General features: G+C 46.3%; 1 long non-coding RNA gene across 1 annotated transcript; it reads left to right on the top strand.

Moving 5' to 3' along the window:
* Nucleotides 1-6,005: 6,005 nt before the first annotated feature.
* LOC139593161 (uncharacterized) lies at nt 6,006-7,097 on the top strand. Its single transcript, XR_011680207.1, has 3 exons — nt 6,006-6,110; nt 6,227-6,294; nt 6,880-7,097. It is a non-coding gene; the product is annotated as an uncharacterized lncRNA (long non-coding RNA).
* The last annotated feature ends 770 nt before the right edge of the window (nt 7,098-7,867 follow it).

Consider the following 7,867-nt stretch of genomic DNA (forward strand, 5'->3'; position numbering starts at 1 on the left):
CCTTTTTTATTTATCAATCTGTTATATTTTAATTTTTATTTAAAGTTTTAATTTTGATTCTCCTCCCTGTTCCACTGGGGTGGGGAGGGAGAAGGTGTGAGTGAGTGGCTGCATGGTGCTTATTTGCCATCTGGACTTAAACCAGGACAACTGCATATGTTTAATTTCTAGGACTCCTCTGCATCTTGCTTGCATAAATGGCCATGCAGATGTTGTTCAGTTTCTGGTAGAAAATAAGTGCAAGCTAAACCTTTGTGACAAATTGGATAATTCACCACTAATGAAGGTATGCAGAAGGGGCATATGTTCTCTAATCTTTGATGGCATTCATACTTTCCAGTGTTGGGAAGGTGCAGGGGTTCTGACAGTGAGAAATATAGATGTTGGAAGTTATTCCTTCTTTGTGTCTTGTTTCCAGGCAGTAGAGCACCAGCACAGGGACTGTGCAGCTGTTCTGCTGGCACATGGTGCCAACCACGACCACAGAGGTGTAAACGGTAACACCGCCCTTCACTTTGCTGTCAGGGTTTCTAGCAAACCTCTAGTGGAGCTGTTACTTGAGTATGGTGCAGATATTAATGCTAAGAATAAAGTAAGCTTGAACTTTGAGTAAAGCTGCTCTTCCCATGTCAGCTTGCTCGACTTGTCTCTTATTCTAAGAGAGATGATTTCTCCTTTCAGTGGGGATACACTCCGCTTACTCTTGCAATCACTGAAAACCATGAAGAAATGATCAAGTTCCTTCTTCAAAAAGGAGCTGATGTGAATGCTCAGGATAAAGTTTTTAGGTAATGGGTTTGCCAAAAGTGCATGCGGGGCTCCTTAGCACTGTTTGAGTTGGATTGATGGGAGGCATAAGAATGAGCTTTGAAAAAGGACCAGGAGTCACCCAGAAGGATCTCCCTCCTGTGTGTGACTTGTGAAAGCAGACCCCGGCTCGGGTGTTGCTTTCTTCAGGGGGTGATTTCCACACTGAGGACTGCAAGAAAGCACTGTTTGCCATGTAAGGCATCCACATGTGCATGCACATGCAGGCACACAGGCCCTGAGTCTGCTCTGGGCAGGTGTTTGTCCAGGAGACCTCCTGAGGTCCCACATGCCTGAATTCTCCAACATTTGTAGGTATTTGGCTGTGCCTTCACTCTGCCTGTACGAGAGGGGAAATGAATTGTTTAAGGGGCAAGGAGGAATTAAAGTATTGGCTAGGCAATGTTTGTAAAAGCTGATGTATTTACTCTAATCTCTTGGATGCCCTAGGACCCCTCTTACACTTGCTAATTTTTCTGGAAATGAGAAAATAATACAACTTCTTCTTCAACATGGTGCTGTTTTTCCTGAGTCAGGCAAGGAACTCAACCCATGCCAACCTTTCACCAAAATGGTTCAAGATGATGTGTAAGTGTTTTACATTATTGTTAGAACAACTGCATTCCCCTAATATCTGTGCTGATGTACGTCCCTTTTTGGTAACAGCAGCAGGGTTTAATGTGGTGTAAAAACCTCTTTAGGAATAAAGCATTTTTGAAGATTGCTCTTACAATATGTGGTGTTCATTCCTTCCTTCTGGGCTTCTGGCACATATAATGTCATGATAATGCACCATTCTGCACAGCAGCCTTGATCTGGAGAACATGCTTAATTTCTTTTCTTGTTTGATTGTTTTTGGTTTTTTTTTCCTTTGTTTTGGTTTTCTTTGTTGTTTTTCTGCTTATTAAACAAACCCAAGCCCCAGTCAACTCAGGGTTGTTAGAAGACAACACAGGTCTTGGAATGCAAGCACAATATTTGTTGGTCTCTTGATAACCCACTTGAGAGCTCTCTAGACTCTGAGGTCCTCAAGCTAACCATGGGAATTTCTGAAGCCTTTCAAAGTGAGGACAAGGACTTAAGAGACTTTAAACCATCCTGATGTGGAGAGTAGCTGCACCATTAGCATAACATCTAGCTGAAGTAGAGGCTTTGGTGATGGCAGTCTGCCAGGAGGCTGGTTAAATGCATTGGCCCTTGAAATGGAGAGGGGATTTATCAGATGAGCCAGACTGTAGCAGGGGTGAGTTACTCCACAGATAAGACTAGGCACCTGTACTGTCAGCATGCCTGTAATGAGGATTTCAGTCTCCATTTCTCTGGGACTGCAGTAAGTTTGTGTATGTGTGTGACCCTTTAGCAGCTGTCTATGAATATGGATAGAATGGAACATGCATGGCTTTTGCTCTTCCTGCAGAGTGCATGGAAATCTGGGGTGATTTTACCTAATGCATCTTTTTCCTTTCTATATTTAGAATTGCTAATGAAAAAATTGAGAGCTCCTGCTACAAGACAACTCCTGTCATTCCCTTGGAAACACCTGCATTGGCAGAGTCATGTAAGATACTTCGCTTTCAAGGAGCTGATGAGGAAAATCACTGTGGCCTGTAGCAGAATGATACCCAATCAATGGGAAGCTGATCGGGAGGGATGGGTCAAAGGACTGGAAAATAAACACTCAAGGCAACAATGTGCTTCTTATCTTATTTCTTAGGTGGTGTGCTAAAAGAGGAAGCAGCAGAAAAGAAAGACAATGGTCCAGCTGCAGACCAAAATAAAGTGTCTGTGCGCTCTATTAGAGTGCAGCCCTACAGAGGTAATTACAGAGGGACTAGATGGTTAACTTTGCAAGCCTCCCTGGAGTGAAGCAGGTGGAGAAAAGCAGAGTGAAATAAGCACTCACAGAAATGACACACTTATCTTTTGTTAGGAGACTACAAAGCGGAAGGAGCAGAGAAAAAGGAAGACAAACGCACCCTCTGCAATCCTGAGGTACCTTCTCTGAGGGAAGCAATGGACTTTCTCTCATTCCCTGGATTCTGGGATTTTTTCCTTTGCTACTTCTGTCACACACTCATAACTTGGACCTTGACAACATGCTGCTGCTTCAGACAAGCTGTTCGGTAGGGACTGAGACAAACTGGTGTCCAGCTAATGTCCTGGGCCTCCTGGCAGCTGGCCCTCAAGCAGGATTTCTAGTATAGCACAGGGCAGTGAAGCTCACTGTTGGTTACAGTCCTCTGAAAACTGAAAGGCTTGCATTGTGAAGATTCCTGTTTTTCCATTACACAGCTCACTCCCCTAGATACATGTAGTATCAGCTGGTTCCCATATGATCTAAAGTTGAGAGATTAATTTCTTCTGCCTAAGTTGTCTCCAGACTGACTGGGTGGACTTGATCCTGTTTTGAAAACAATGCACAGCAGTGATCCAAACGCACTGGCTGTGCTTGCCCTTTCCATCACCTGATCCTGCTCCTTAGGCCTGCTGGCTGGAGGAGAGGCTTTGAGCAGGGAAGTGGGTGTGGAAGCAGCCTGTGCCAGTTCTCATGTGTGTCTTTTAAATTACACAGACTAATCCTAAAGGTCGAAGGAAAGTGCGGGCCAGTGCGCGGCTTCCTGCTGCAACCAGCACCAGGTCGTGTGCGCGCTCTGCTGCAGTGGAGCGTGGCAAAGGTAATTTCAGAGGGACTAAATGGTTACCTGTGTAAGCCTCTCTGGAGTGAAGCAGGTGGACAAAAGCAGAGTGAAATAAGCACCCACAGAAATGACACGCCTCTTATCTTTCTTAGGTGTCTTGCCAGCGTCAGCATCAGGAGAAGCTGAAAAGGAAGAGGGTGATTCCTCCTGGGGTTCAAAGGTACCTTCTCTGAGGGAGGCAGTGGGGTCCCTCTGGCTCACCTGCTTCTGAACTCCTTCTACTTGGATGCTGCTTCTGCCATAGCCTCCTTACTTGGACCTTAAGCAGTTGCTGCTTCAAAGAATCTTTTCAGTTAGGACTGGGACAAAGTGAGGTCCAGCTAAAGTCTGGGGCGTCCTTGTGGCTGATCACCAAGCTGGATTTCTAGGACAAAGAAGTAACTCCTCCTTCTGCTTAGAGTCCTCTCAAGTCCTAGCAGGCTGGCATTGTGAGAGTTGCTTTATTCCATCTCACAGCTCTCTTCTGTGGGTCCAGCCAATGTCAAATGGTTGTGTATGACCCACAGTTTAGACATTTATTTTTTCTGCCTATGTTCTCCCTTGCTTGGGCAGGGGATCTTTATCCTGGTTTGAAAAATCTGCTTAAGAGAGATGCCAAACGCACTGGCTTTGTTTGCTCTTTTTGTTCTTTCCTTTACCTGATCCCTCTCTTATTAGGCCTCTTGACTGAAGCAGAAGCTTTGTGTGTGGAAGTGTGTGCACACGGAGCCTGTGCCAGTTCTCACATGTGTCTTTTAAATTACACAGAATCTCAGTAATCTTAGAGACAAAGCGAGTAACCCCGTGCAGCATCCTGCTGGAAAACACAGTAGAGTGGGCATGCGCTCTCTTGCTGAGAAACGTGACAAAGGTAATTTCAGAGGCACTAAATGGTTATGTTTGTATGTTTCTCTAAAGTGAAAAAGATTTGGAAAAGGAGAGTGAAACAAGCACTCAGATCTATGATGATCTTCTTATATGTTCTTAGGGGTCTTGAAACCAGCAGGAGGAGCAGCAAAAAAGGAAGACACTGATTCTCCCAGGGATCCTGAGGTATCTTTTCTGAGGGAGACAGTGGGGTCCCTCTGACTCACTGACTTCTGGGCTCATTTTTTTCCTTTGCTGCTGCGTCTGCCACACACTTGTAACTTGGACCTTAACCAGGCAATGCTTTAAATAATTTGTTCAGTTAGGACTGGGACAAAGTGAGGTCCAGCTAATGTCATGAGCCTCCTTGTGGCTGACCTCCAAGTTAGATTTCTAGAATAGCACAGAGCAGTAAAGCTCCTTGGAAACCAGTGAAAGGCTGGCATTGTGAGGACTGCTGTTTTTCCATCACTCAGATTACCCCTGTCCCATCCTGCTGTAAAAGGGGAGCTGGGGAGGGGTTTTTTTGATAGATTTCTCGGATGAAAAAAACCACGAGTGCAGCAATATTATGAGAACTGTTTATTTATAAAGAAAGATAAGTGCTCCTACCAAAGGGGGATAGAAAAGAGAGCAAAGAGGGGAAAAGAGAGATGGGGAGAGAAAGAGAAGACAGGGACAGATCATTACCCTGTACCCCGGGCCGCCTGTCAGCACCAGCTCAGCAGACAGAGTGTGAGTGCTGCAAGCTGTGAGGAGTCTGCGTGGCTCCTGTGGCAGCCAGGAGCGATTCTCAAACCACAGCCAGCTGTGTGTCCCTTCCATGGACAAACAGGCTGTCGTGGTATGGGCACACTTGTGGAGGCCCTGCAGGTTCTCCGGGCTGGGGTGCAGCAGCCATGGGCAGCAGCGGCCGCTCCGTCGGGACAAACAGTAGAGCACTGGGTTTCCATGGCGTCGAGCTGCCTCAGGGGAACTGCAAAACCGGGCAGGTGTGGACAGGGAAACAGGACTGCAGGAAGGGAAAAACAAGAGTCAAGGGGCAGTGAGCAAGCTGACCCTCCGGGTGAGCCCCTGCTGCCTCCAAGAAACCCAAAGAAAATGTTGTGGTGTTGTTCACGGCTTTTGTGTGCTCATCCCATGGCCCAATTTCCCGGGCATTTTTTTCCTGGTCATGCAGGGGTCTGCCCCACTGGCTAGTGGAGGAGGTTGCTTGTAGCCCAGGCATGGAAGCTTTCTCTTTCCTAATCAGCTGCCAGGTGAAGACTCACCAGGGACAGGGTTCCCAGCAGGTGTACAACCCTTAAGTTATTTTTCTCCTCGTGTATAACATATGCTCAGGCATTAATAAAAATCAGATTTGTTTCTCTCACTCCTCTAGGTGTGGTCAATGTCAAACAGTTTCCATATGACCTACACTTCAGATAATAATTATTTTGCCTAGATTCTCTCTAGCTCAGAGGGGTGTCCTTAACCATATTTAGAAAACCCTGCTCAACAGGATGCTGAGCATGCTGGCTATGTTGGCTCCTTTTGTTCTTTCATCCCCTGATCCCTCTCCTTAGGCCTGTTGGCAGAAGAAGAAATTTCGAGCAGGGAAGTGGGTGTGGAAGCAGCCTGTGCCAGTTCTCATGTGTGTCTTTTAAATTACACAGACTAATCCTAAAGGTCGAAGGAAAGTGCGGGCCAGTGCGCGGCTTCCTGCTGCAACCAGCACCAGGTCGTGTGCGCGCTCTGCTGCAGTGGAGCGTGGCAAAGGTAATTTCAGAGGGACTAAATGGTTACCTGTGTAAGCCTCTCTGGAGTGAAGCAGGTGGAGAAAAGCAGAGTGAAATAAGCACCCACAGAAATGACGCGCCTCTTATCTTTCTTAGGTGTCTTGCCAGCGTCAGCATCAGGAGAAGCTGAAAAGGAAGAGGGTGATTCCTCCTGGGGTTCAAAGGTACCTTCTCTGAGGGAGGCAGTGGGGTCCCTCTGGCTCACCTGCTTCTGAACTCCTTCTACTCTGATGCTGCTTCTGCCACAGCCTCCTTACTTGGACCTTAAGCAGTTGCTGCTTCAGAGAATCTTTTCAGTTAGGACTGGGACAAAGTGAGGTCCAGCTAAAGTCTGGGGCGTCCTTGTGGCTGATCGCCAAGCTGGATTTCTAGGACAAAGAAGTAACTCCTCCTTCTGCTTAGAGTCCTCTCAAGTCCTAGAAGGCTGGCATTGTGAGAATTGCTTTTTCCCTCCTTTCAAATCTCTTTTGTGAATTGTCAATGTCAAATGGTTGTGTATGACCCACAATTTAGGGATTTATTTCTTCTGCCTATGTTCTCTCTTGCTTGGGCAGGGGGACTTCATCTAGTTCCAAAAATCCTGCTCAACAGTAATGATGGCTCAACACTGGCTTTGTTTGCCCTTTTTGTTGTTTTCATCACCTTATCCTTCTCCTTAGGTGCGTTGGCTGAATCAGAAGCTTTGAGCATGGAAGTTGGGGCAGAAGCCACCTGTGCCACTTCTTATGTGTGTTTTTTAAATCACACAGCCTTTTCCTGCAATTGTAGAAAAAGAGTCTGCTGGTGGGCGGTGTGCTGCTGCAGACCACAGAGGAGGGGGTGTGCGCTCTGCTCCAGCGGAGAGCAGCAAAGGTAATTTCAGAAGGACTACATGGTTACCTTTGTAAACCTCAGTGAAGAGAATCAGATTTGGAAAAGGAGAGTGACACAAGTACTCAGAGATGTGACAAGTCTCTTATCTGTTCTTAGGGGTCTTGCAAGCAGCAGGAAGATCAAGAAAAAATGATAATTCTTGGGATTCTGAGGTACCTTTTCTGAGGGAGACAGTGAGGTTCCTCTAAATAACTGGTTTCTGGGCTCATTTTCCTTTGATGCTGCTTCTGCCACACACTCATACCTTAGACTTTGATGGCATTCTGCTGCTGCAGACACACTGTTCAGATAGGACTAGGAAAAAGTGAGGTCCAGCTAATGTCCTGGGCATTCTTGTGGCTGATGTCCAATGTAGATTTCCAGTAAGGATAATGTAGTAAAGCTCTGTGTTTGTTACAATCCTGTGGAAACAGTGCAAGGCTGGCATTGTGAGGATTCATTTTTCCATCTAACATCTCTCTTCTGTACATGCAGTTAACATCAACTGGGTTCCCATATGACCTACAGTCTACAGATTTATTTCCTTTGCCTACATTCTCTGTGGCATGGGGTGGTGTGCTTGGTCCCATTTATAAGCAATGCTCAATAGAGATGCTGAATGTGCTTGCTGTGCTTGCCCTTTTTGTTCTTTCCATCAACTAATCCCTCTTGTTAGGCCTCTTGGCTGAAGCACAGACTTTGAGTGTGGAAGTGGGTGGAGAAAGAGCCTGTGCCAGTTCTCATGTGTATCTTTTAAATTACGCAGACTGAGTCTGAAGGTGAAGGGAAAGCATTGGCTGCTGCCCAGATTCCTGCTGCAAACAGCAACAGGTTGGATGCATGCTCTGCTGTGGTGGAACATGGCAAAGGTAATTTCAGAGGGAC

The sequence above is a fragment of the Agelaius tricolor genome, unplaced genomic scaffold (assembly GCF_023055355.1).
Source record: "Agelaius tricolor isolate 1412-34295 unplaced genomic scaffold, bAgeTri1.0.p SCAF_9, whole genome shotgun sequence".
NCBI lineage: Eukaryota > Metazoa > Chordata > Aves > Passeriformes > Icteridae > Agelaius > Agelaius tricolor.